Source organism: Plodia interpunctella, chromosome 7, assembly GCF_027563975.2.
Source record: "Plodia interpunctella isolate USDA-ARS_2022_Savannah chromosome 7, ilPloInte3.2, whole genome shotgun sequence".
In the NCBI taxonomy this organism is placed as follows: Eukaryota; Metazoa; Arthropoda; class Insecta; order Lepidoptera; family Pyralidae; genus Plodia; species Plodia interpunctella.
Window position 1 is genome coordinate 8,410,983 of NC_071300.1, and position 27,013 is coordinate 8,437,995.

The 27,013-nt window shown below is 35.1% G+C and overlaps 1 protein-coding gene across 3 annotated transcripts in view; it reads right to left on the reverse strand.

The window, feature by feature from the left end:
• Positions 1–27,013, reverse strand: part of LOC128671118 (uncharacterized) — a 44,332-nt gene that overhangs the window by 14,122 nt on the left and 3,197 nt on the right. Inside the window, exons 2-3 of one of the 3 annotated variants that reach the window (XM_053747315.1) lie at positions 21,044–21,093; positions 7,906–8,158 (exon numbers count right to left, since the gene is read on the reverse strand). The gene's annotated coding sequence lies outside the window, so the exon portion shown is untranslated. Of the gene's footprint in view, positions 1–7,905; positions 8,159–8,273; positions 8,412–21,043; positions 21,094–27,013 lie in introns of those variants that run through there. The other 2 variants (XM_053747316.1, XM_064436047.1) reach the window with 2 other exon arrangements.

Consider the following 27,013-nt stretch of genomic DNA (forward strand, 5'->3'; position numbering starts at 1 on the left):
AGCAAATATGTACCCTGGGCGGTGTAATATCAATTTATTTAGGATATTAATTCCAGCAATAAATAATTATGCCTTTATCAAAAAATAAAATTCAGCTTATTTTTAAGTTGTAGGATGAAAGGAAAGGAAAATATCCAATAATCGTTGCATATTATAAAAAGAAGTTCCCCGTTGCGTCTGTCTGTCTGTATGAATGAGAGAGAATAAACTCAAAAACTACCGGATGGTTTTTTTTACTGATTTAACTTGAGGAAGGTTTGGATGTATAATTTATGATGTTATCCGAGCGAAGTCGGCCCGCTATATGACATATAGATAATCTTAAATTATTTTAAAATTAACCTCTCACCCCTACTAATCGCTAGTGGTAGCCAACTAGCGATAACATTTGTTTATCTATTGTGTTGTGTCTCGATTCTCCGCGATCGACAGGTTGATGCTATTTGATTACTATGCCTAAAATTTAACTACATTTTTCATTACGATCTAATATTACGTCAAACCTTCGCGTAATCAATGTAGGTGGGTGACGATATGTTCAATGTTAGTGCAGGTCTCTTTACACAAATAGTTATAGGTACTACATGTAGGTAACGATAACTTCATTTCTAATACTTTTACTAAGTGAAAACACATGCGCCAAAGACATTTGCGCGCAAGTTCTTGTGCGCAAGTTCTATCGCGCAAGTTTCTTTGCTTGCAAGTTTCTTTGCGCGCAAGTGATTGCGCGCAAGTGTCTTTTGCGCATGTGTGCCCAATTTAGAAGCAGCGGCGGTAGCGTGGTTTAATTTAGAGATAAAATCAAAGCATTTTTTTTAAATATTTTAAAGACACTTTTTCACGCATATCGGGACTGCTAGGAAGAAATGCAGAACGACTCATTTACAGTGTTGGATGGTAGTTATTATCATGCCAGAATGGCTTGCCTTTTCTATTATATTTCTATATATTTTTCCCAGTAATACTTATAATAAACACTTAAAATAAGTAAATGGTCAAAAGGTAACATTATACTAAGAAAACGTTATACTGCGATATATGACCCAGTGCTGAAAAAAAAATATTATTTCGGGGAGAGATACAATATCATCTCATCACTGTGTCTGTAGAACAATTTTTCCAAAATAAACGTCGTATCATAGCTAATTACGACGAATGGGAACAGTGTAGTGAACCGTGGATGCGCGGGCGCGCCTGTGGCCCACATATCGTGTTCTATTTTCCACCAGCCGCCGCACTAGCGCCCTCTATAATTAGATCCGCATTGTTTATGTCGACTCATATCAAATGCTTCCTGTATTTATGTCTTTTATCGTTTCAAATTCATTATGCATTTTGTATTTAATAATAAGAATAATGCTAAAATGGCACAGAAAACAGAAGGGTAGGTTTGTTTTCAATATTTTTTTCCATTTTCAAAATTAAAATAATACTTTTATTTTCTTTCTTCGTCGGTAACTGACAAAAATCGATTTGAGAGAATAAAAAATCGCAAACACGTAAGCAAAGCTCATTCGCTATAACTAGATAGATTCAGTTCCTAGTTCAGTTCGAAGTAGGTATCGATGTTATGATGTTTATTTATTGGTATTTTATACAAAATGTTTTATGTATGTTCGATACTGACTTACAGCTTTGCTGGCATTAATAGTCTGGTAATATACACTAATATCTATTTTAAGATTGTAACAACTAAAGCTAGTCGATTTGGAAAGTCTCCAACATTTATGTAAGAATTTATGTCGTTTTGTTTTGTCGTAGCTATTTTGATAATACAATCGAATTGACACCATGTCTTCATCACAACAAAGCAAGATAAATATATACCTAATTTTAGGTAATGAATTTTATCATTAAGTAAATTTTGTCTTTCGAGCAAAAATTTTTTTTTAATTAAGAAATCTAACGAGTAACCATTATGAGATAGAAAGATTTTCATACAACTTCCCGGCCCAATCTGGGCTTATCTCATACAAAGTAGCAGATTGGGTCGGACACGCGAGAAAAGATATCAGCGCTTTGTCTGTCTGTTTCTGCTCATATATTTCTAACCAGCTTTCGCCCGGGTGAATTTCCGGTAATTTTTTTTCCGGTAATTTAACGGTAATTTTTCCGGGTTGAATGGTATGTCCCCTATGTCCTTCTCCATACATTAAACTAAATGTATGCAAAATTTCAAGAAGATTGGTTGAGTAGTTAGAGCGTGAACTTACTTTCGCCTTTATAATATTAGTAAGCTAAATGGGAGCTATAACATTATCGGTCTACATTTTTATATATATTTTTTATAAACATGTAATTTTTGACACAAGTTTTATTGTCTTCAGAGATACGGCGGACAAGCGGACAAAAATATATTTCATTCTGTTCTTTTGTTTACGTCGATTTTACGATGTGAAACACATTGGTTTTATCTAGATGCATTGTAATGTGCCATGTTTGTAAGTAGTATGTTCATGGATCTGACGATTAGTGCCCGATGAGATAACCTTCAAGACTTGCGTAATCGATTTCGTACATACAGGAAACTGCATAATTATAATGTGAGCTCGGCAGATTGTCGTCAAGTAAATAATATTGATATTCTTGTAAAACTTGAATGTTACTACTGGAAGTATTTTATAATCTGTGGATGTTACGTTGCTTAGTAGCAGTTCTATAGACGTATAACTACGAGATACTTTAAGTATTTTCATAGATTATTTAGCATACTTATTGGAAAAAAAAACTTTTTTTGTCCCACGTAGTTAGCTGAGAGAGTATTTAAGTCGTATAAGAAAAAACCCAATAAAATAAATTATTGTATATAGAATTTTTTACTTAAAATTGTGTGGATTATACGGTACTTATTTTTAAATTAAACATCTGTACCGATGTTCACTGTTTTCCTAAGGCTATTTCCTTGAAGAATTAATTTTATAGCGAAATATGTAATTTCCGTATTATACATTTAATCTTCATATATACCTATTAATTTAACAAACACGTATAGAAACGCTAAGCCAAGAAGCCATAAACCTAATGTGATTATGTTACGTCATAGAACTTCGTGAGATACGCAGAATTTCTAGAGTAATTTTTCTTGAAAATACTCAACTACCAGGAAAGATTTCATAAAAAAGTAAAATCTAATAAATGAGGTTCCGAAATCAAAATAAGATAACTTCTGTACAATGAAGCCAGTGAATTTAGGAAAGAGCATAATTTATTTTTTAATTTATCGGTCTCTTTCTCAGAATTGACTTAAAATAAGTAGGTGCCTACTTAACAGAAAGGCAGAGAAGCTATACCTACGTTAATTATAAATTGACATGTCACACATTAAGTTCTAAGCCCATATCGTGGGACTGATGGACACAAATACCCAGAACCGCAGACAAATATTTGTGATCAAATCACAGGATTCGATACAGTAATAATAAAATAGTAGAAACCCAAAATGCATTTCACAGCATAGCATTACATAAAGTAGAATTGAATACACATTAACAATATACCTACTGGCAGGCAGTTGTGCAAGCCGGCTCGACCCAGGTCACTGGGCCAATGTCACCAGCTCGCCAGCCAACTCGTTCAAATGTCCCTCCCTATATCTATAAGGAGATAAGCCTTGCTAAGTTTTATTCAACTTTTCCGTCGTCTTCTACTCACTGTCTGCTACACCCACAGGTTACGCCCTTTACTGACGCTTCCTCGTTTACTGTTTTAACATTTGATTTTTGCCTACCTTTCTGACTTTAGATTTTTAGTGCGTTGTAGCTCTTTATCTGTATTAACTGTTTGTTTCTAGTGTAAAGTTAACATTGCGATTTGTAGATATCGTTATACAATTGAATAAATTCTGAAACAAACTCCTTGATTTTAAAAGGATAGGTATCAATCGATGTAACAATTAGCTTATAAAAACTTCCTCGTAATCATGAGACTTAAATAAATAAAAACGTTACGAAGTTAGGCGATAAATAAAAACGTATTTCTACCGAAGCGTATCTTATCTCAGAAATGACCCGTCACCAGCAGATTTCTTAGTAGTGTCAGCAAAAAATGGTGAATCATGGCATGGCCCGAACCCCGAACGCATCGACGGGAAAACGAAACCAACCGTTCTCCTTAATAATAAATATTAAGCTATATAATTGCTGTGGTTGTTCAAACTATGTTACTTTGTTACGTATGGATGGTCATATGATGAATGAATTGAATGACTCGTTCAGGTTCACGATTTCCACGAAAATTGTATCAGGTATGAAGCAGTTTTCTACTTAAGTCTTCCATAAGTTGAACTTTAGCTGTAGTATTATTATTTAAAGTACGTATATTTTTCTTTATTTAATCTGTTAGGTATGTCTGGTAGCTATGTACAAATGGATATGACAGATTAGGTATAGTTACTTCAGATATGTGTATTATGTTGTACGGTATATGGGATGTTATACGGTTGTGAATATTGTATAAATTAAACAATTTACTTATTAAATAACTAGATGTTGCCCGGGGCTTCGCTCCCGTGGGAATTTTGAGATAAAATATAGCCTATAGCAATCTTGGATAATGTACCTTTCTAGTCACAAACTCACAAACACTTACCTCTTTATAATAATAGTATAAATAATACATTTAAAATTCAGCTCTAAATCTTGACACTTAGAAATTCGGTCAAGGATATGAGCAAGCTTCAGATCAGTTTTAAATAGACGATAGCAAAGTATAGCAACCTGTCACTGTGTGTCACTATTTCGAAATTTCGACTGGATATTCAACTATTTTATTTAATATATTCAAAACATAGTATTTTTGAGTATATTAAATACTTAATAGAACATGAGGATTCCAATTATACATACGGGGCCATCTTGATCGTCTTCGTCATAAAACGCGACACTTGTTTACTGTGCACTTTTAAAGTTTAGAGGCATTTCAAAGTATGAGTGAGGAGCGTGAGCAAAAAGATTTGGAAATCGTTCACTTACAAATTTGTGAATGATTATCAGGATAAGCGAATGATTTTACTACGTTTGATTGAGTTTGAGTGAGTTAACATCAATGTAACCACCATCAAAATACTTTATCTTTTTTGCTCAGCGATGTTTCAATACGAACTATAACAATAAACTCAACATTTTGCTTTGGAGTACCAGTGGTTCCCTATACGCATAGGTAACTTTACTTTTTACAATATATTCTGCTTTTCCTTTCTACTGCATGTAATGCAAAAGTAGCTCTTCTGCTGTTGCAAAATTAAATAATATTCGCGAGACTCGTTCGCCACAACGCGGAAACAGATGTGAAAGTGGGTGAAAGCGGCGCGCGCAAGGTTTACCTAATCACAGCGCGGCGCGCAGGCGCAGGGGCGTTACATCAGCCCAACGTCGTGAAAGTCAATGTTATATTAGATTACTATTAACTCTCATACACAATGAATTGAGGTTTAGGAATTCGCACGTCGGACCGCTAGCGGCACCGTTACCAGACAGTTTCTGCTAATTCCGGATTCAAGCAAACTGAATTTTTGCCATTAAAAATATACTAAAACGTGCTGAAAGATGACGAAAAGTGTTGTCAATAAGATTTCAAAGTGTCCCTTTCTAACTCCAAACAGTCAAAGAAAATTAAACTGTAGTTAGTCTTTCTATTAATTCAAGGTTAATTTAATTCAAATCAACTGGGAAACTTTTTATTCACCCAATAAAACATTATTTGAAAAAGCAGGAAATTTCAAAGCATTTCCTCTATCTCTACGAAAGGTCACAATGGTATATTATTATAGCTCACAAGTATGTATATTTAGATTTACGAGCATACTGTGCTGAAGAGAAACTTAATGACACGTGAAGAGTCGAAAATGTACATCGAGAGACAATGGTTAATGATTGGAAAACAAAATAAAAGTAAATTAAAACCAAATAATGTAAATGTAAATAAAATATAATGCAAAAAATTATGGCAGCTTTATTATCATGCACCTGCACTTTGAAAGACCTGACCAAACCAAACTAGTGGCATCATCAGTGGCCAAGCTAGTGGCAGCCAAGTCAAAACTCAATAAGAAAAAATAAAATAAAGCAATACTGTCAGACAAACAAGAATTCAAAGAAGAGTGTGCGAAATAGAGCGCAGTGGAGAAAGTGTAGAATGTTATCGTAGCGGTAATTGTGATACGGTATCTAAGTGGGTCGGCGCACACTCCAGTGCAAACTGACCTTATCTACACATTTAGTTTATTTGTTTACATTCAAATTTAGGACACTAACAATCACCACCCACTATGTGATCACATAAATAAAGAGCGGACTTTAATGTTCTAATATAGTATAAACATTTTAGAAACACATACGTCAAACTCTTTTAACATTTATTATCATATTTATTTATAGACATTTTTTGCCTTGGTAGGAACTTATTTTACCTTAAACAACTAAAGCTAAGTCGCCGATTACAATGTAATTTAATAGGTATGTAATGTAAGTACCTACTTACTAGAATAGAAACTACTATCAGCAGCTTAGATATAAGCTTATTTAAAATTCTAAATGAAACATTTATAGTCCTTCTGTATACCTACTCAACATTATAAACGTATTTGATTGTGAATAACGTCTTCAACACAACAACTAGCTATTTCCTCTTTATCAGTGGTCCACCTTGACCCGAAACAAAGAATTGATAAATCCAACTGTCCTACTTTAGACGCCTCTATCGACTTGTAAGTTTCAACTACAATTGTGTGTCGTAACGTTTCAATTAGCAAAAGATTAAAGAAAAATAATAATTAACGTTTTACGATTCACAGAAATTTGAAACTATCTTACTTTTTAAATAATCAATTAAAAACGTACTTGTTGCGGATGATAAATGAATATCAATTTCCAAGACAACAGTGTAGCGATAGCAAAGAAAAATTTACGAAATTCATTCCCTCATTTCATTCAATTTACCGTTCGAAATAAATTGATAAATGTCACGAGGAAATGTAGTAAAAAATAGTTCTATAATTTTAAGTAATGTTATATTATAAACAAATACTTTCATAAGTTTCCTGTGTTTTCCTAATGTCATTTATGCTTTGCGCGTCTGACACAGACGTGGCGAGGTGAAGCAAAGCGTGTAGGAAACACGGACCGCCTGCAAACGTACCTTGACCTACTTATAACCCATATTCTCACCTCACAAGCTATGGCAAACGAGCGACAATGCGATTCCATAAATTGACCCATGATATTGAAGACCGACAAGATATAAATAACTTTACTACGGAAGCAAATAATCTGCCAAAAATATTATTAACACAAAGAGCGAAAATAATCATACAAAGCGACAGCTGAGCACCGATAAAATATTTAAATAACCATTGAGAGCACACAAAATGTCAACGTGTTCTAAATTTAGTGAACTTGCACACGAGGTCGAGTCGAGATGCGCGTCAGTCAGTTAAATCGTAAAGATGGCGCCCGTATATTAGCGATCTACATGTCTCATTAGCTTGCAACCTTGCCCAGCAATTCACAATGAACAATTTAAACACGTAGCGAATAGATCCAGAAGGCCAACATTGCAAAGGCTCGGTACGCAAAACATTTTGAAAAACGCAAAATATCTATGGCTATTGAATGAGTGAATGAAAAACTTTAATTTCTCATTTTAATTAAAAAAAAAACGATTACTTTGTACACAGTAACTTATTGTAAAAAAAATTTAAAATCTTTAAAATATTAGTTTACATGAGCTCGATCTCAATTCAAACATAAATTATATACGAATGTATGTCACTGACCAAAACTCCAGATAGGATAAGTAAATCTGATAAAAATTCACTGAAAATCAACTTGAGTTTTTAAATTACATTTTCTTCTTGGAATCGAAATTATTTTAGAAAGTAGTAAAATAATGTTTGTGACAAGTACTTACGAAGTCCATTGGGCTGCTGGAAATCCAAATATAAAACAATCCAAAAATCACACAAATCACTTGTTTCTTAGTTGGAAATAGTAGTAGAAACTTGCACTTGATGCACTAAGTATACGTAATCCAAATCCGTAGTACACACTTGCACTTAAATTCTAGGAATCCACTTAACTAATAAGTTTTTTGAAGAGTATTTATTACAAAAAACTACACACACCGAACGTATCTGGGTTCACACCCAGATTCAAGCAGGTACCTGTAACAAGACAAAGCGATAGTAAGTTTTTTACTATTTTTGGTTTAAATTATTATAAGAAATAATAGTTCCAGATTTTTAGCTAACCGCTACTATGAACAAACGAATTACTCACTATTTAAAAACCTTTAAATTTCGCAATAAATGGACTATGACGTAAAGAAGTAAGTCTTAACACCACGAAACGTAAAAACAGTCCGCCGACTTAACGCTGACTGGCTGGCTAGATGGCGCAATGGAGGGGGGTCGAGGAAAAGAGGGAGGGGAGAGCAGACAGAGGAGAGGACCGAGCGAGGGAGGGAGAGCGCCTGGCCGACTGGTTGGTCGACCTGGCTTGGCTGCCACACAGTACACACACTACAACAATATTGAAAGATTGTACGTTACATTGTTACTGTCCGATTATAATAAATGATGTAGTGAGAAGCCACTTTTTGAATTTCACTAAAATTGATAAAGAACCTTCCATTCCGCATCTGAAGACTGTAATCACATCGCAGGATAAATCCGTGATTCGCATTTCAGAATCAGGCGGTCATCCGAGAAGTATACACAACCTTCAGGAGTTCTCATGGCCACTCGCTCGAGCGTAAAGGTCGTCTTGCATTGCTGTTGCTACAGCAAATACAATAGTAGTCAAATTTTACATGGCCGATGGCCTGTCATTACTACGTAATTTTCTGCAAGAATAGAAAGTAAATTTGGTATTATTATTATTATGTTACTTAAGTTTCAGCTACGTGATTAAACATTTAAAACCTCAATAGGAATCCGAAGTTATGATTTTGTTTACGTAATTATCTAATAAATTCAATCATAAATGGTAGGTAATCAGCATCAAGCAATGTGAGATTCATCAGATCACGACTACAAATAAACCAAAGATAAATAAAAATAAATACATAAATTATCTTCGTGGGGGTAACGCACTTGTTTTGGTCCTCTGTCTGTCTCACTTGCTCTGACAAATTTAAACCTTTTCGTCTTACTCTTAAGACGATCGCCTTTGCAGTATTTTATTTTTAATTGCCAACATATGCTTGAAGTAAACTGCTAAACCTTTCACAAAATAGCCATCAACACATCAACATTTGCAACATATAATTGACCATCCAAGAATTGTTGGCAAAAAATGATCGACTGTAGTAACTTTAATTTTATTTAAAGGAAAAGTTTCAAGGTAACTGTGGCAAATACAACTTGTTATGTATGTGAGCACTAGGATAGACTTCATTAGCAGTTTGCCAGTTATCGGTCAAGAAGCACGTATTGATGAGACATTTTGTGTAACTTTTCGCAGTGTTTGCATTTCGTTGCTATGTCGAAACGTAAGCTGCGAATGTGTAGGCACGTTCTGTCGCACAGTCGTCGCTCTGGTACTTGGACCTGTTCTAGAGAAAGTGCCATTTTCCAAGCATAACTTTCCAACCAAGCAGTCGCCGGCGTTTGGCCGATGAGCGATTACCGTTACTCTTTTTAGCTTAACCGGGTCATATATTTTAGATTCTGTGTCGGTCAATTAATTTATTATTTATTGTTACGTAACTGACACACATTATTTTATTGAATTAGAATCATTTTTTGATAATCCATTCAATAATTTAAGTAAAAATATTTTGTAAGTGATGAAGTGTTGCGTAATTTAAATTTCTTGACGCTATAGCAGACTTTATGGTCGAATATTATGTACTATGTACGTAAAACTTATATTTATTTGATTATGCAATCAAATCTTCGTTAACAAAATTGTTAATAATTGATGCTAATGTCGATATTAAAACGCTTATACAATTAAGTTAATTATTGTTTCATGTAAATTATGAATAATATTTTAAAACGAGACTAAGACATTTATTAAATACATGCAATGAATTAACAAGTTGATGTTGCTTTATTTGTTATTGCAATCGTAAAATATCTGTAGGTTAAGCATCAATGTTACTACGAAGAAAATTCACAAATAAGGTTCTAGATAAATTGATGCCTCTCAATTACTGACTCGGGGTGAAATTTTAAAGGTAAGGATATACTTGTAGGTCGGAGGACGAATAAGGGGCATCGACCAGAGGGCGAACGAACGAGCGAATGCCCTCGTGTCGTCGCTGATTAATTCTACTGTTGGTTGCGTAATAAAAAGACAAAAGAGAATAATGAACCTAACTTACAGTTTTATTGTGTCGTCACTTTATGTAAACCACGTGTCTATTTTCCAATAAATTTAAATAAGACGTAGAAATTGTGTTCCTATTTGCGTTTGTACTTACTCTCATACCGGAAACGCCACGATTTTGTTCATTCAATCATTCACTATCCGCCAAAAACAAGTATCGTAAACAAAAAGTTTACGATACTTGTTTTTGGCGGATTCATCTTTTTTATATAGGGATAAGTTTATTAAACCAGCACTATTTATTCATATTTTATTAACAGATTTCGAAGATATTATCTTTCTAAATAGGGCTAATGTAGTGGGTAGAGACTCTTACTTGCATTTAAAAATATACATATAAGTGCCTACCAACGGTACTGTACCATATTACGTAAATATAAATAGACATTAGAGGTTATCTCGAATAAATACGTCATTAGTTGTTTATGCCTATATGCATATAGTGTTTAGTTATCTACGATTTATATTGAGTATTATATTGAGTATTCATACGAAAAATACAAAAACAAAAATTAATGACATTTGCCTCCTCTATACATGCTGTATGTTGTATAACTGTCTGTTTATTTATTTCATCGATATAAAAACATCCTTATGCCAATTCCACACTGTCGCCGAACTCAGACACATGGCGACGCGAATGCGTTAACTACGCATTCGCGTCGCCGTATGAGTACTTTTATTTACCGCTATGAAAAACCAGCAATGTATACCGACTCCGCCAAAATTTAGCAAACTGTTCGACGACAGTGTGGAGCCGGCATAACACCAGTATATACAAATAGCAGTGTAACTAGCCCACATGCTAGTAGGTAGAACTGCAGCGAGCGGAGAGCGACACTGGCCTGACCTTGCTTCGCTCATGGACGTCGCAATTTGGGTCACTGGGCCAATTTCGCGCTTTTTCGCGACTCACTGGCTGGAGGTTACAAAACAACCGGCTGTGTTGCCCTTTAAAACTTTTTCCTTCGTTAATTTTGCAAATGTACAAATCAACCAAAGCTGAAAGGCCCACAGTGATATCGGAGCCAAAATTTAAACTACAATAGTTTAAAATTATTATCACGATTCTAGCCGCAATACATATATTCGGATTAAATCATATTAAGTATATTTTATTTAGGTATATTATATTAGGTATGTGAACCAAAAATATTTTGAAAGATAGAAATACTAGTACCTAACTGATTACATCGCATATGAAAATGGAACGTATAAATTACTTATTACCTTCACATCCACAAACTGTTGTGGTAAATTTTTATCAGTTCTCATTTTGCTATGCGCAGGCATTACGTACTTTTTGTTTGAACCAGTTTAGATACGCAATTATGATAACAATGTCATCTTTGTCCAATTAATCTTGTATGGAAACATTTGGCAAAAATCATCCCATTGTCTTTAAATAGCAGTAGCATATTGTGAGCGGTTTTCCTTAAATTGTACTCGTATTAAACTCTGGCTTTTGCAATAAAATTATTTGTAGTACTTATTCCAGTTTAGAGCTTCACAGACAGGCGGGTGATACTTAATTTTATATATATATTTTTTTATAATATTTGTTTTGCAGGACTACGACTTTACCACGCGAGCCGGCTACGATTTAGCTACAGTATTTTTGGTGAACCATTTCCTCCAACCTGACTACGATTATCTACGACTTTCTACAAAGCTACGACTATGCTACGAGCCTACGAGCTACGAGAAACTCACAATTATTTATCAGTGTCCTCGGGAATTTTGTGTAAAAGAGAAGAAAAAAATGTGACATGTTTTTTGTTCAATAAAATCGGTCCCCCATTCGTTTACTATCTCTCAAACGGGGTTGCAGGTAGTTGACCCTGACTAACCATAGAGGGATATATTTTTAAAGAGCTGAACAAAAAACCGATCCAGATCCCTTTCTACTTGGATCTAAGGTGTCTTCGCATTCAATGCGCTTTGTAAAGCGAATGCCTCATAAATAATCGACTCATTCACCTATGGAGCTGTGATTACAAATAACGTGATCCGGCTGTTTTATTAGCAGGTTAAATACAAAATAAATAACTAAAATATTTAAACAAAGCCTATTACCAGTTGGTAGCAAAGTTTCTTGACATAGGCCACATTCAATAAATTAGCATTTTAATCAATAATTAATTGGTTCGGGAACTAGGGAATATGTACGTATGGTCTGAGGGCCCACTACTTTAAATACTACGAATTTCTTGTTATAATGTTATTTAGTTAATAGTGGGATATTGATTTTGATTTTAACTCATATTTTTTTATTTAATTTAGAACATGATTCACATTTACTTTGAACAGCTCATTGTGCGTATGCGCAACCATTGTGGACGGCCAATGGGCGGCTATTCATCTTATTTTTTGTCTGAACCATCGTAGTACAGCCTCGTCAAGTTGCTTTGCGTGGATTCTATGTGGTGATAATAGCGGTTAATTTGCAATGAATGTTGTAGGCTGATGTGCTGTTGACTGCACAAGGATCGCACAGATGTTACGCAAGCGATGGTAACAATATCCTTAATGACTATACATTTTTACAACGACAATAACGAACGTCACATTGTCAATGTAAATTATTTGACACTTGTTATTGCTATAGTCAGTCCATTTCTGAATCGGGCGGAAAAGCGGCCTTTACTTTATGACTTTAAAAAATATACATTTCTATCTTTCTTTCAAAATATGTCATAAGCCGCAGAGTGGGACGAGTCTGAATTTCTGAGCACGAGTCTTCAAAAGCAATCTGTTAGTCAGTATCTTTTCAGAAACTACGTGTTACGGCGTTGTTACGTAATACTAGTATATAATACATGAAATTTGAAATATATTTTCTTGTAATAATTATAATAGATAAGAAAGGGTGACAGACTGACAGATGGAGCAGCTTGTAAGTATACTCATACATACTTATAGGTTCTACTTATGTTCTATTCTCTCTGGGATGTTTCAAATCGATTACGCGTCATTGACCTTCGAAAAATGTGACCTGCAGGCGGTCGCAAGGTTGTGACTATGCTACTAAGACATGTCGAGATGATATAGATCTACATGGAATGATTAAAGTAATATTTCACTACTTCTTAGCGTGTCGACCTAAAGTTGTGAGGACCAAAACGACACTGGTTCATTAGTAAGAGTTATTATTATCATTATTTCTACTGGTAGGTAACTTATAGTTATGCTAGCAGGTAGTGTTGGTACCTATGTAATTATTTCTGTATATTACTACTTACTTATTACCACAGCTTATCACATTTAAGTTTTAACAACTCTTAGTTCTAATGTAGATTTTTATGGAATGCAATCCTGTTTTGTACAAGTTTTTGTTTTGTATATATCTATTTTGTTTGTCAAGTTTATAAAATATGCTGTGTGTGATGTGATAACAAATAAATAGACGCGCAAATTATTAAAAAGACATAGTTATTTGCAAAGACAATTTGGATGGTAGTTCTGTATCCAGTTTCAGTATCCCAACCCAATGTGGGTGTAATGAGATGGTTATGCCATGGTCACGCAAAAAAAAATTCATTCAACTCTTCCATCTTCTGAGATTTATGAAAAGGGACGGAAGAAAAGAAACATTGAGCAATGACCGTATGTAAATAATATTACGTTAATGTACCTAATCAATCGAAAACAATATTATCGTACATTCCCTCGTCTGATAAAAGACAACTTGATTAAACGCATGTTGCTATTGCTATTTTTTTTTCTGGCATTGTGAGCCGACGAGTGACTGACCTTTTGTCAACGGAATGGACAAAACCAAGGTGTTCCACATCATTTTTTGCAACTGAAATTACTTGTTTTCGAAAGTACGTAGGTATCACAATTTATTACTTTTGGAATGAGCAAACCATCGATCTTATCCATTTTAATATTATAAAGAGAAAAGATTTAAATTTTTGTTTTTTGTTTGTAATGAATCAACTCAAAAACTACTGGGCCGATTTTGAAGAAATTTGGCACAGAGGCGAAACCTTTAGGAGTGACATAGGTTACTTTTTTTATGGTTTTACCCGAGCAGAGCCGGGGCGAGCGGCTAGTAAATAATAACATTTGTAAGTAACTTAGTTCGCAAGGCAAACAATTGTCACTAAATAGTTTTACTATTTTCATAGCAAAATCTTAATTGGTAATTAAATGAAATAAATTTAATTTTATAGCTTATTTACAACGTTTCCCACAAGGCAAACGGACATGGTTTCGACGAAATACAAATGGCGGTAATAGTGTTAAATGCATAAAGTAATCAGTAAAGTCTGGTTTTGAAGATGTAAACAACCTGGCTGTAACTAAATAGGGGTGTCAACGCTCGGCGAACACGTGGCTTTCAAGTTTTTTTTTCAAGTCAAACTCTGGGTTGTGAATCTTGTGAATAATATTGATAGTTGAATATTTCACATGGTAGACATACCTATCCTTTTATACGGTTTATGCAGTTCATTAGATTTAGGTATAATGGTAAATGTTCGATTTCAGAAATAACTAAGAGTATTATAAATTATGTGTGATAAATGAAGCACATTTGTGACATTCTTAATTAATACAAAAATAATATGAAGTAAGGAAAGTAGGAGGAAATCTTGTAACCGTATCCTAAAAATAGCAAGTAATTGAGACAAATTGATCAATGCGGAGTGTGTGACAAATTAATAGTCGAGTATCGAATCGAACTTCAATAGCAATCGTTGTATGGGTACGGTAATGATCAGGTATCATATTTTTACGGTACGGTGGAGGGGAATGAGGTCGGTGGAGGTGAACAGCCCTCCAAGGAGAGCCGTTGACCCCGGCATGAGGCGCTACCGGGACGGAAATCTCGCGAATGCCGTCATCTTGATTTGCTAAAGGTCATGCGCTTGTCATGTAGGCATTGGGCACATTGATCCGTTGTATAGAAGCCAGTAATGGCTGTACTTCATATAGGTATGTATAATGTACTCTGTGTTGTACTTTCTCGTTTGCCAGGCGATAGTTAAGGCTGCCTTTTTGTTGGAGGTATCTGGATATCAATGTACCTATTATCTATTTATCACTCTCTGATTTATCCTTTGGTAAACACAACATACCTATTAATTTACAGCTCAAACACACAACTTTCTTCTTTATAAAATCAGTATAGACCGATCGGGAAAATAGACTTTTGGAATAGTACACCAACTGATAAAGGGAAAATAAACCGAATTTCCGAACATTTGTACCATGTAACATTGTACATATGATTGATTTGTAAAAAAAATATCGGAAAGAGCAACTTGTGTTGTTTTGTGTTCCTTATTCGAGGACTTTATTATTAATCTCTGTTTGGTTCTATTTTTTCGCCATAAAAGCCTCGAGTGCTGGCTAATTCAATTTGCCATGTCGTCTAGCCGGGGTTAAATTGCGTTAGGTTCCTTCCACTCACATAAACGTCGATGACACTATAATGCAGTTTGCATGCAAATTGTTCGCTTACTATGGCAAGTAACATTGTACTCCCCTTTTTGATAACACTTCCTTCCTGTTCTGTTGGTATTTCACCTGAAACAGAGTGGGGGAGAAAAATAATGTACTCTATGTCTGTCTGACAACTAGGAATGCCGACGAAGCGAAGTGGAGACGAAAAAGTAGGAAAGCGGACCTTGGGCTCCGACGCTCAACGGGAAAACGCCAGATGAAAGAGAGAGAAAGAGTAATCGTACATCTATTGATATAATTTTTGAGAAAAATGTTATAGGTATTATGAGACTGTTATAATGCATTTTCTGCAAGTCAACATCAGCAAAACTAGCTGTGATCGGACAGGCAGACGAGTGATGAGCGATCAGTTTTTTCTGTTTGAGTTACAGACAGAACCCTAAAAATTACGTAAAAACAAGCTGCCGGAAAAGTTTGTGCGTCCGACAAAAAGGCGTAACATTCAAACCACAACAAACAATTTCGGCTGTTATGTTACGAAATGCTTTGGGCAGGAGGTTGCACCACAACCGATGGCCACGACAATCATGGTGTCACGACTTTTTTGACGCTCTATAGTTTCTTCTGTCCTACATTTTCAGCCAACTCTGCATCTTTTTCGTACGTTTCGTATTTTGCACATTTATGAACTGAGAGAGGAAATACCTAATGGGATACCTCACAATATAAGTTAACCTAACTTACAATATAAGTTAACCTAACTTACAATATAAGTTAACCTAACTCTGAAGCATTATAGCTTTGTTTTGAAAACAACTTGTTTGTTTTTTTTTTGGTGAAAATTTGTAGCTTAAATAAAAAACGACAATTTATAACTGCCACTTAGAAATAAACTCACCTCTAACACAAGGCCTTGACATCTGGGAGTTAAAGTATTGCAAAAACAAAATGTATGATTTGAGCCTGTTTCTAAAGAACAACACTTGATAGCACGATTTATTTATATTAGTTACATAGGTACTAACTTTTCTAATTTTGTAGATATTTGTAGACACTTCAATTAAGTACATAAAATTATTTCTTTCAGTATTTCGGTCTCACGATGAAGAAAATAATAGACCGTTACAAAAACTAGACAGTCTGGACAATGGACAAGTATCAGTCTACTCTTGTGTTGAGGAAAATATATCGATCGTCCGGAGGGAATTTGTAGTGTGCATCTGGTGTGACTTGCTTCAAAAAGATGGTCACATAATATGATTTTTCATTGTCGAGACAGTGTAGCTAAAGATGTAACTACAGACAGATGGATGTTAGACTCCGCAAGGACCACTCGAGTCCGCAAATGAAAGTGCCACTGAAACACCATGTTTATTCTTAACATAAGCACTCCCCGGAAGGGTTACCATATTTTTTTAGCACATATAATTTATTTTTTATTTTGTTACAACAAAAATAATATACAAAGCATAAATAGCATTTATTTATTTCTCATTGTCTTGTGTATGGGTTAACCAAACGTCAATGTTATCAAAATTTTGTGGAGCCAGTCAATCAGTTTTACATAAATATAATATTTTAGCGTACTTTATTGGCATCGTAGATTATAAGTACGCTTACGAGAAAAAAAGACTCTATTTAAGTACAATACTTCTGGAGTGCGTGTGGCAACCCTAATCCAGATCCCTATGCCTACAACCTGAGAGGCGCAGGGAGATGACCCGTTTGCACGGACTTTTTGTACTTGCAGAATGCAGTCTAACAAGAATGTTCGGCAGGTACAGATCCCGCTGCACTGGAGACTAGATAGAGATGGAGCAGTGTGCAACTTGGTCGATTAGGGCCGGTGCACATATCGGTGCACGACAGTACTGTATATGAAAGTGGTAAGGGCGTGGAAAGAAATACACAATACAAATACAGAACCGCACATAAGCGCGGAATGAAAATAATTTACATTTTTTGTAAGAATTTGGAAAATTGGTACCAATTCAAAACGAGGGATAGTTTGATTTTCTGGCCGTTCATGTTATACATACTTTACATACAAGGTCAACGTCACTCATAATAAGAGACCTTTGTGGATCTTTTAAGCTAAAGTAGCCTTAAAGTAGTTTCCGGGGCATGCTCAAGATGAAATGAGTATTGGTGATTTTCATGACTTAGATTTTGAACTATAGCCATCGACACGTGATGAACCTATACATGATTCAATGCGGCGAAATCTCCCATCGTGTGGAGCGACCCTAAGGGACTGGTTTGGCGCGGGGCGCGGGGGCTGTAGACCCAGACGAGGGACGTCATTGACCTGCGCCCCCCGCCGCCCCCTGTCGCGACACCCGCGCAAACCGTAACCTCATTGTATGCACTACGAATCAAATTTGGTGTAGTGGAGACTTTTTTGTTGTAACTTCTTTGCAATGAGGAAAACTATTTATACTTTTAAATGCATGTTTTTTTTTGTTCTGATCAATTGCGTTCTATTGGTTGTTGTATATACACACAAATCTTTTTATATTGTATCGATCGATTTCATATACAATCCACTGATTATGGTAGTCTTGCTTTGATCAGCAAAATCATGATCAGCCTATCCCAGCATAACTTATCTTGCTTTGAATGTGAGAATACAAAATGAAGAAAGTATCACCGGATAAAGAAGGAGTTATCGTTCCAACAAAAGATTATGAGGAAGAAACAACACTGTTTTATTACAAACAGTGACTAAAACTTCAATAGACGCAGGACAGGTAACGAATATCATAGCAAAACAAAATAAAACAGAAACGAAAGAGAAACAAAAAGTTCCCGAAGGTCGTGCAGGCGGAACAAGTGGGCACATTCGGACCCCACTGGGTCAAGTTCGTTATTCGGGGATTAAATCACTTCTCAGACTTTCAGACGGTGTAAAGTTTGTATACAGGAGAGGTAATTCTCCTCACACGCAGACATTGAGCGTAGAACTAGTTCTGATTGAAATAAAAGCGAAATATTGAAAACATACTTGGATAACAATTTTTTTGGCTGTCAAATTGAGACAAATCACGTTTTGAAGGTTGTCTAAAATATATTGATATTGAATAACAATATAATAAACTTAATTTACTTTACGCTTATTTTTATGAAATAAACATGAATATTAGTGACAAGGGGAATTTTTATGAGGTTCGTTGAACCAAGCCTTAAATTAACCCCAGAAATGACACGAAATGGCAGTTATTTTAAGCGAAGGTTACCTTTAATTGCATTTTAAATGTTCCTTACGGATTCGGCATGTTTTCCTGCCTGCTGTGGTAAAGTATTTTCAAGTTTTTAATAAGTCAACAAGAACTTTGAATTCCATCATAAAAATAGGTTATTGTAGTGTATTATTGTTAATTTTATCTAGCCCGTGCATCTAGTAATATAATTGTCGTTTTTGTATTTATCTACTTGTGATATGTATGGTTATTTCGAAACAAAACCTAAGTAAGTACCATTTCTTTTGGAATTAAATCAAATTACCAATAGTTATCTTTCGCATATCACTGGTTGCATTTTTGGCTATGAATTTCGAAGCCCCGAGCCCGTGTAAAATCGTTGCCCTTAAATTTTGAAGACTCGGCTCTTGGTTTCAGGACCGCACGCACTAAATTACCAATTTATATGTTTATTTTACATAAAAAATCAGCAATTTGTCGCGAGACATCGTCTCTTGTTGCGTTCTACGTCTGCCACAAGGTGCACAGAGTATAAACAAAAATAAACCAAGGTGACGGCAGATGTCAGTGGCTTCTTATCGTGGGCGGGATAGGTCCGCGCAGTGGGCGAGATCTATGAGAAAAACCGACAAAGTGCTAGTCGTGCTCGTGTCAATTTGGGTTCCGCCGTGGTCATGCATTTAAATACATATCAATAAGTATACGGACAATATATATATAGGGACAATTTACGCAGATTGAATTAGTCCTAATGTAAGTTCGAGACTTGTGTTAAGTGGATGTGAACTACTAGGCTGTATCCACAGACCATTCAGGTTAGGTTGACTGGTCTGTTTCTGTTTGTTTCTTCCTTCTAACCTTCTAACCTCCTGTTTCTAACCTTCCTTCTACTAATATACACAGTCGATCCACGAGGATCTGGTGTGGATTTTATAGAATCCATCATTATACCTACCTAGTTTAGGCAGCCTTTGCCTAGCAGTGGGACACAAAATAGGCTTAACAATATCTACCTAGTTTAATTGTATAATGTTTGTTTCGGAGTCGACGTTTATTAAAGCTATTTGAACACGGAACCCTAGATTCATATAATTTGTCTTGTCTATGAGAGAAAAAAAAGCAAATGTCATCTACCGAAATAATACCGGCATTATTACTCTTCATAAGTCGATTCATTTGTCATTTGTTTTAACACACATTTGCTTTCACAAAATTTTATAATCACGTCACAAATTACGGTTTGGACTTACTACTTTAACGCTGCGGACATATTATGGTCATTGACCTACGTATTACAGAATACGGTATTCGAAATCCTATTCGCATCACAGTCACATCAGTAAACTAAAATTGAATTCATGAAATGGCGCAGTCGAAAGGCATTAGTCTTTCAACCTGTTAGATTTGTTGCAATCCTAGTCAGTAGACTAATCTAACCAAAAAAAGTATACGTAGTTTAATACACTGAGTATGTGTTGTTTAAAACCTAGTGTTGTACTAGCTACATAGCTAGGATGAGTACGAACAGAATCCTAAATACGAGAAAACGAAGACATTTTATTTTCGCCCAAAAAAGAAATGTGTACCTACTTAGGTATAAAAAAATACATGAGAAAAAACGGAACAGATCACTAATAAGTATATTTTGTCCCACATCGTTTGACCGGTTTTGCAATGTCTACCTTTATGGTTTGTATAGCTGTAAGGCTTGGCTACTCTCCAACTAGTAAAATCGGATACTTTTTCTAATGTCAAAAATTTTTATATGGAGCTTGTATGACAGTAATGTATTGTGACGTCACTGAATTTGGAGTCAAAAAGCATTCCTAATATAGTTTAATGAGACCGAAAAATAGTAAATCTCATAATGAATAAAACTGATCAATTAAAGTGACATTTATGTATTTGGTTATATAAATACCTATATGCATTTTATTTTATATACCCAGTCAAGTAAACAATTTCGTGGACTTGTTCAGCTGATTCATTACTTTTCTTTGCCTTTTCATAAATATCGCATCGCAATTAGTTGTGAACACCTATGTTCATTAATATGTAGATTATACAAAATATAGATTATAACAAAGAATCGAATACACTTACTTTGATGATATTCCCAAATGTGGTGTGCAGAGTGAAAACTATGCCTTAACCTGAAACAAGAAGAAAATTGGCATGAAATATTGTAGTATTATGTACCTATAGGTACATAATATGTAAATATTTTGTGCTTCAAATAAATTATCTTGAAATGGCGTAGTCGAAAGGCACATTATAGGCTAGTCTAAGGTGAATCGGTGGTCAACTAGTTTTTTTTTTTCTTCTAATGTGTTATTCTGTCTCACTGCTGGGCAAACACAGCAAGCTCCTTCTTACAAAAATTTAACTTATTACATTACTTAAAGTATATTAAGATTGCCTGGAACAGATTGTTGCAATAAGGCCGCCTTTTGCATGAAGTATTTTCGGCAATAATAATAACTTCGGTGAGTGTGTTCAGGAGTTGCATGATCTCATTAGCCCAGCACCGTTTCGCTATAGAACGACACTGCGCGGTCATAGTCTCCACTCTCCACTTATGTGGTCTACATTCCACCTCAGCTTATCTCCCGATTTGGTTCCTCTTTCCTATTGCATTGCAATTTTCCTCTAGCATTGATATTTCCCGAATCCTATAATTTAAGGCACGAGTGACATACCTACTACAAAAATCTGTGGATATGCAATGTAACACGGCTGTCACTAAATGAGTGTTAAGTCACGTGACCGTTTGAGTCAACTTACAGCTTGTATAATATATGCCAATAACTAAAAGAAAAAGAATGTAGCTATAGATTTCCCTATTGCAAAATATTTAATGGCAGTGACGTGTACGCGGCAGCGAGCCGTAACAATAGGCGTGCCAATTCTTCAACCAGCGCAGACACACGACGCGGCGTCGACAAAATGGCGATGGTGAAAGTGGTGGCGGTGGCCGACGGAATTGCTCGCTAAGATCTTACAACCTGTTATAAACTAGTAGCAGATTCTGCTCTAGTGACTGGACCTACTGGTCTAGGCCCATGTGTGACTTCGATATAGATTCAGACATTTTTGTACTACTTATATAATTGTTATGAGTGGTTTAGATTTTGTAAATAGATAGCACTTACACATCTGGACATATAGAAGCTCGAACAAAATAAACTAGATGTTTGGTCCGTGAATAGAGGCTATTTCTGCACCGCATCTTCACCATAGGCTTTGAATAGAAAGGAATAGTGCACACAGTTATAAACAATTTTTTGTCTTCAATTAAATTGTATGCAATAAATAAATAATCCTTGAAATGGTTTTATAACATTATCTTATTGTTTATCTATTCTTCTTTGTGAAGCAGATTACTATTAACATCACTATCACACGTATATTTTTATCAAATTGACATTAATCGACTTTAGAATCACATTCGTTGACATTAAGATTGTCTCTCCTGCCTGATTGACCCCACACCTGACCTAATGACCTACTTGGAAAATTTAAAAGTACTCCGAACATGCAAAAAATTATCAAAATTCCGTCTAAACAATTTATTATTTATGATAAGGAGACCTCATTTAAACAGAGGGGCGAAGTTTTCCTTTACTAGTTCCGCCTGGTCATAGCATTAGGGCAAAGTATTGTGACAATATGGTATAATGATGCCGAAGAACGAAGGAAGCGGACAAAGGGTTCGGATCACAGATTTATATATTACTTCAGATGTTCCATGGACAGCCACGGAACCCTCACGGAAGCCAAAGCTCAAATAAACCCGTTTATTCCCCCCCCCATAGGGGTAAACCCGGGAAAGCACCACAAACACACAGGTACAAACAGTTTTCACCAATGCCTCATGATAAAATAAATACGTGTCACTTATCTCTTGACGGCAGCTTTAATGGACTGGTTGACATTGGTTTGTCAAACACATTCCTAATGATGATTCACTAACCCTGATCATAAAAAAGGCCACGTTTCGCAATCGTGCGCATGCTTCAGGAAGTATCGCCGATGGGTCCAAAATATCACGCAGAGCACGCGTAAGTACCAAAACTATATAAATCTATGCGTGTAAATTGAGTAAGTAAATAAAAATAATATAAGTTTCACCACATTTGGGATTTATAAAACCAAAATAATGGTATCACTTCCGATCCAATCGAGTCCTGAAGATAACCCAGGATTAAATTAAAATATACACAAAGGGTAACTTTCATTTCAGAATAATCATATTAAAATAGTTTTAGACTTTAGACAAACAAAGTTGAGGAGACCCTGAAACATCAAGCCTATCAAAATATCAAGTATACCTTATTACAATACTTTCGAAATTGGATGGAGTACTTACGCACGTCTGGGAGATGACGGGAACGTTAATTAATCAAGTTGGGTCACAATGGGCACAGAAGGCAAACCTAAACTAAAGAGAGAAAAGCAATACACACACTGATAGGAATCGTTATTCATTAGTCAACTAAAGAACAACTTACTATTTTGAAGTACAAAATCCATCATATCGTTGATATAATTATTGCCGTGTACTTTTCGTTGTCTGAGAGAAAGTGAATCAGTCCCATTTTCCTTCAGACTTTCAATCAGAGCATACTTGAAATAGGGATACACCATCTATCCCCTCCTATACTATGGATATTTTCTACTTTGAGGGCAACAAAATGATAGCCATATCAAAGTCTGGTAATGTGGTTTGTGATAACATTATCGTATTAGCCTTGTCTTGGGTTCGTTTGTCGTCAAAGACTCGTAAAATTACTTTTAGGCGTATTTCCAAAGCAAATAACTTTTGCTACTTATTAAAACTTAATTGTCTTGCAAGTCGCGACTTTTGGGTAGTACCTAATTAATTTCTACATATTACTCCTAATCATTTTTTTTTTAATTGCTACGTCACTACGAACAGCAACTCAGCACTTTTTATATGGATTCCACTGGCGTGTACAATTTTCTCTGTTTACTTTCTAAACACAATGATTTAGAACACATTTCGAACGTAAACATTATAGTTATACGTATAAATGTGTCATAGAGTATCTATCTCAAGAAGAATTTATTTACTTATTATAAAGATAAACAGGTTTATCGTGTGTTATCGCAAAACCTTATCAGTTATCACCAAGATCGCGGAAATCGTGTGTTACGAAGACCAAACCAGGTGGAGGTCGATTGTTAGCCATTAGCGACACGCAAATCTTTATTCCTTGATTTGTAACAAAACAATACAAAAAATATTAATTTTTATTACCACGTCTCTTATATCAGGACGATAGTCCTGATCTTAAGCTTTTCAAAATAAAGTACAAAGGTTTTCAGGGGTTTAAGATAGTCTCATATTATAAAATGTACTGTCTGTCACACACACAGTAACAAAATACGAAAAGGTTCGGAAAATCCCTAAAAAATATAAAATGTGTCGCGACACAGTTACGAACGCGCGGATCGCGGCACATCATATCACACATCAGTGTAGTGACGCGGAACGTATATAAAATATAAAAATCATGTCTAAACGTCAAAATAGCTTTTTGGATGCATTTCGTAGTGAAACTAGATGTTATAAAAAAGGCTTTTTATAAGCTTGATGTAGACTGAATGACCAAAACACAATCATACTTCTAGAGATGCAAAATTCAATTCACCTGGAATTACTTGTAGTGGAATATTGAGCACATGCGTATTGAGTACGCAACCACGCAGCCGGTATGCCATGTTTCACACATCTCCATACAATAAAACTGTTATGGAATGGATATTCCAAATTAATTGCCTCTTGAAGACTATATCACCACCGAAATGTTGTTAGTAGTAGCATTGCAGAAACAGGATGCAGCTAGCTTTTTCATAGTGATTTACAGCTATTGCGCTTACCAGATAATTATCATTATTTATTTGCTATTCTTTGCCGAGTAGAATTCCAAACAAAACTCTTGTACACAAATATCTATTTTATGTAATTTGAAATGTATTCGAGTCAGAAAAATTATTATATGAAATGCAGTATTTGAATAACGAAAAAAGTATAAAGAGTCATAAAGTAGGTAGGTATGTAGGTAGTTAGGTTATCATTTTGTGTCGATAAATGCTATTTCTGTAACATCGTGAATAAATAAATAGAATTTAAAGTCAGCCTCCCCACTGACATTATGCAGCACTCGGTCTTGGTTCGGTTTATGGATAATTCAGGGCCCATATACCTAGTGAGTGGGTATGGGGCGACTGATTACCATGTGGTTCATTATTGATCCAGTCGAGTCTAGAGTTTATTCAGTTTCTATTTAAAATCACGAAGTATTTATATATTATGTAGTTACATACCAATGCGAACACTATTCTTATTGGGCTCCCGCTGATTTATTGCCTTCTTTTGCATTGGTTAGCATAATGTTTTGAATAAATTCATTGATTAAGATTTTTGAGATATACTTAGCTTTGTAAAGAATCAAACACTTCATTTTTTATCTTCTGTTCTGAATCTCTATCTTATAGTATCATTAGTACTTCCTTATGGCGATAATAAATAAGCATTACATATTTAATCATTCATGATAATGTGTAGGTACGCCCTAGTTTTAATTGTATTGTATTATCCAAACGAGGTTATTTACTTAGGTATTTATATTACGAGTCACAAAATTATGTACATTTAAGCTAGTGAATTTTTATTTAATCGATTTCACGTTTATTTCCGTGTTTGTGTTGTGGTGTTTTTAAATGCTTTTTATTTTACTTTTTCTTAATTCCTTTATTCAACTGTTCATTCGGATCATGTACTACATTCATGATACTTTCAGGCATAGGGTTGGCAAATAGAGGTGCAGGTTATTCATGAAGTTCTTCCATTACTGTGGGACAAAGCTTTTTGACACCTTCAGGATACTTAGAATGCATGTTGTGATTACAATATAGAATGAAAATAGTAAATTTGTTTGTGTGGTCCGCATCCACATTGATGTGCGTTTGTAATTTTTTCTCGACTTCATCTTAACAAATTACAATAGCTATATAAATTCTGGTCAGCTCACTATCAATGCCGACATCTCTAGTGAATTATAAATCATGGCCGCGAGTCGGCAGACTTGGCCAATTACCGAACGGCAACCTTGCAGTCGTGACGTCACTGCTGGTAAAACTGCCACCTACTGCTTTTGTAAGTGATAGATTTTGTTCCTTCAATATACGATGAATTAGTAAGTATACTTCAAACTTCCACATTAATAAGATTTTATGCAAAAATTTAATTTTTGTCATTATGTTTTCATTATTGGTTATGCGTATCATAATAATGCATTATCATCCACAATAAACTTGTATACAGATTATCAGCTCAATGCGTTAAAACTTTCTGCTTCAACATTGAGTTGAAACATTTCACCCGAACATACATAGTTCCCTCATACATAAATAAAACCTTGTAAAATGATGACCTTTTTGCAATGTTACTTAGTTTATTGCATTAGTCTTTGAACTATAGTTATTTAGTATTTATTATCTCGATACCCTCAGCTGTCTCTTTAGCCAACGTCATTTTACTACTATCCTTTGTTTTACCTACTATTTACTCGGTCCTTTTCTGAATAGTTTTAGCGTGGCTTATCTAATTTGGATTTCTCTTCTCGCCAATTATTTCCTTGTCTCTTTGAGATGTCGCTTTTGTTTTTATTACAAATAAAGGTCAAGGCTGACCATGACCACCCTTTAGGACCACTGTTCATGTTGAGGAATTTTAGTCTCGGCAATATGAAAGCACCTCTTAAGTAATACAACTTTCCATAGCTCACAATTCAGTTCACAGCTAACATACAAATAATGATAAATGTTGCGGAGAAGTAGGTTTAGGATGATCGCAATGAAAGATAAGGTTAGGTACATTCTCGCTTCTCGCAGAGTAAATATTTATATTGTTGTATGATAAATCATACGAACACAACATAAGAATGTTATAAAATTATACAAGTGTATATTGATGATCTACCTATAGATCGACGCAAAACCAGCTTTAGTATCCTAATAACCAATATTGACCACAATTACCACCTG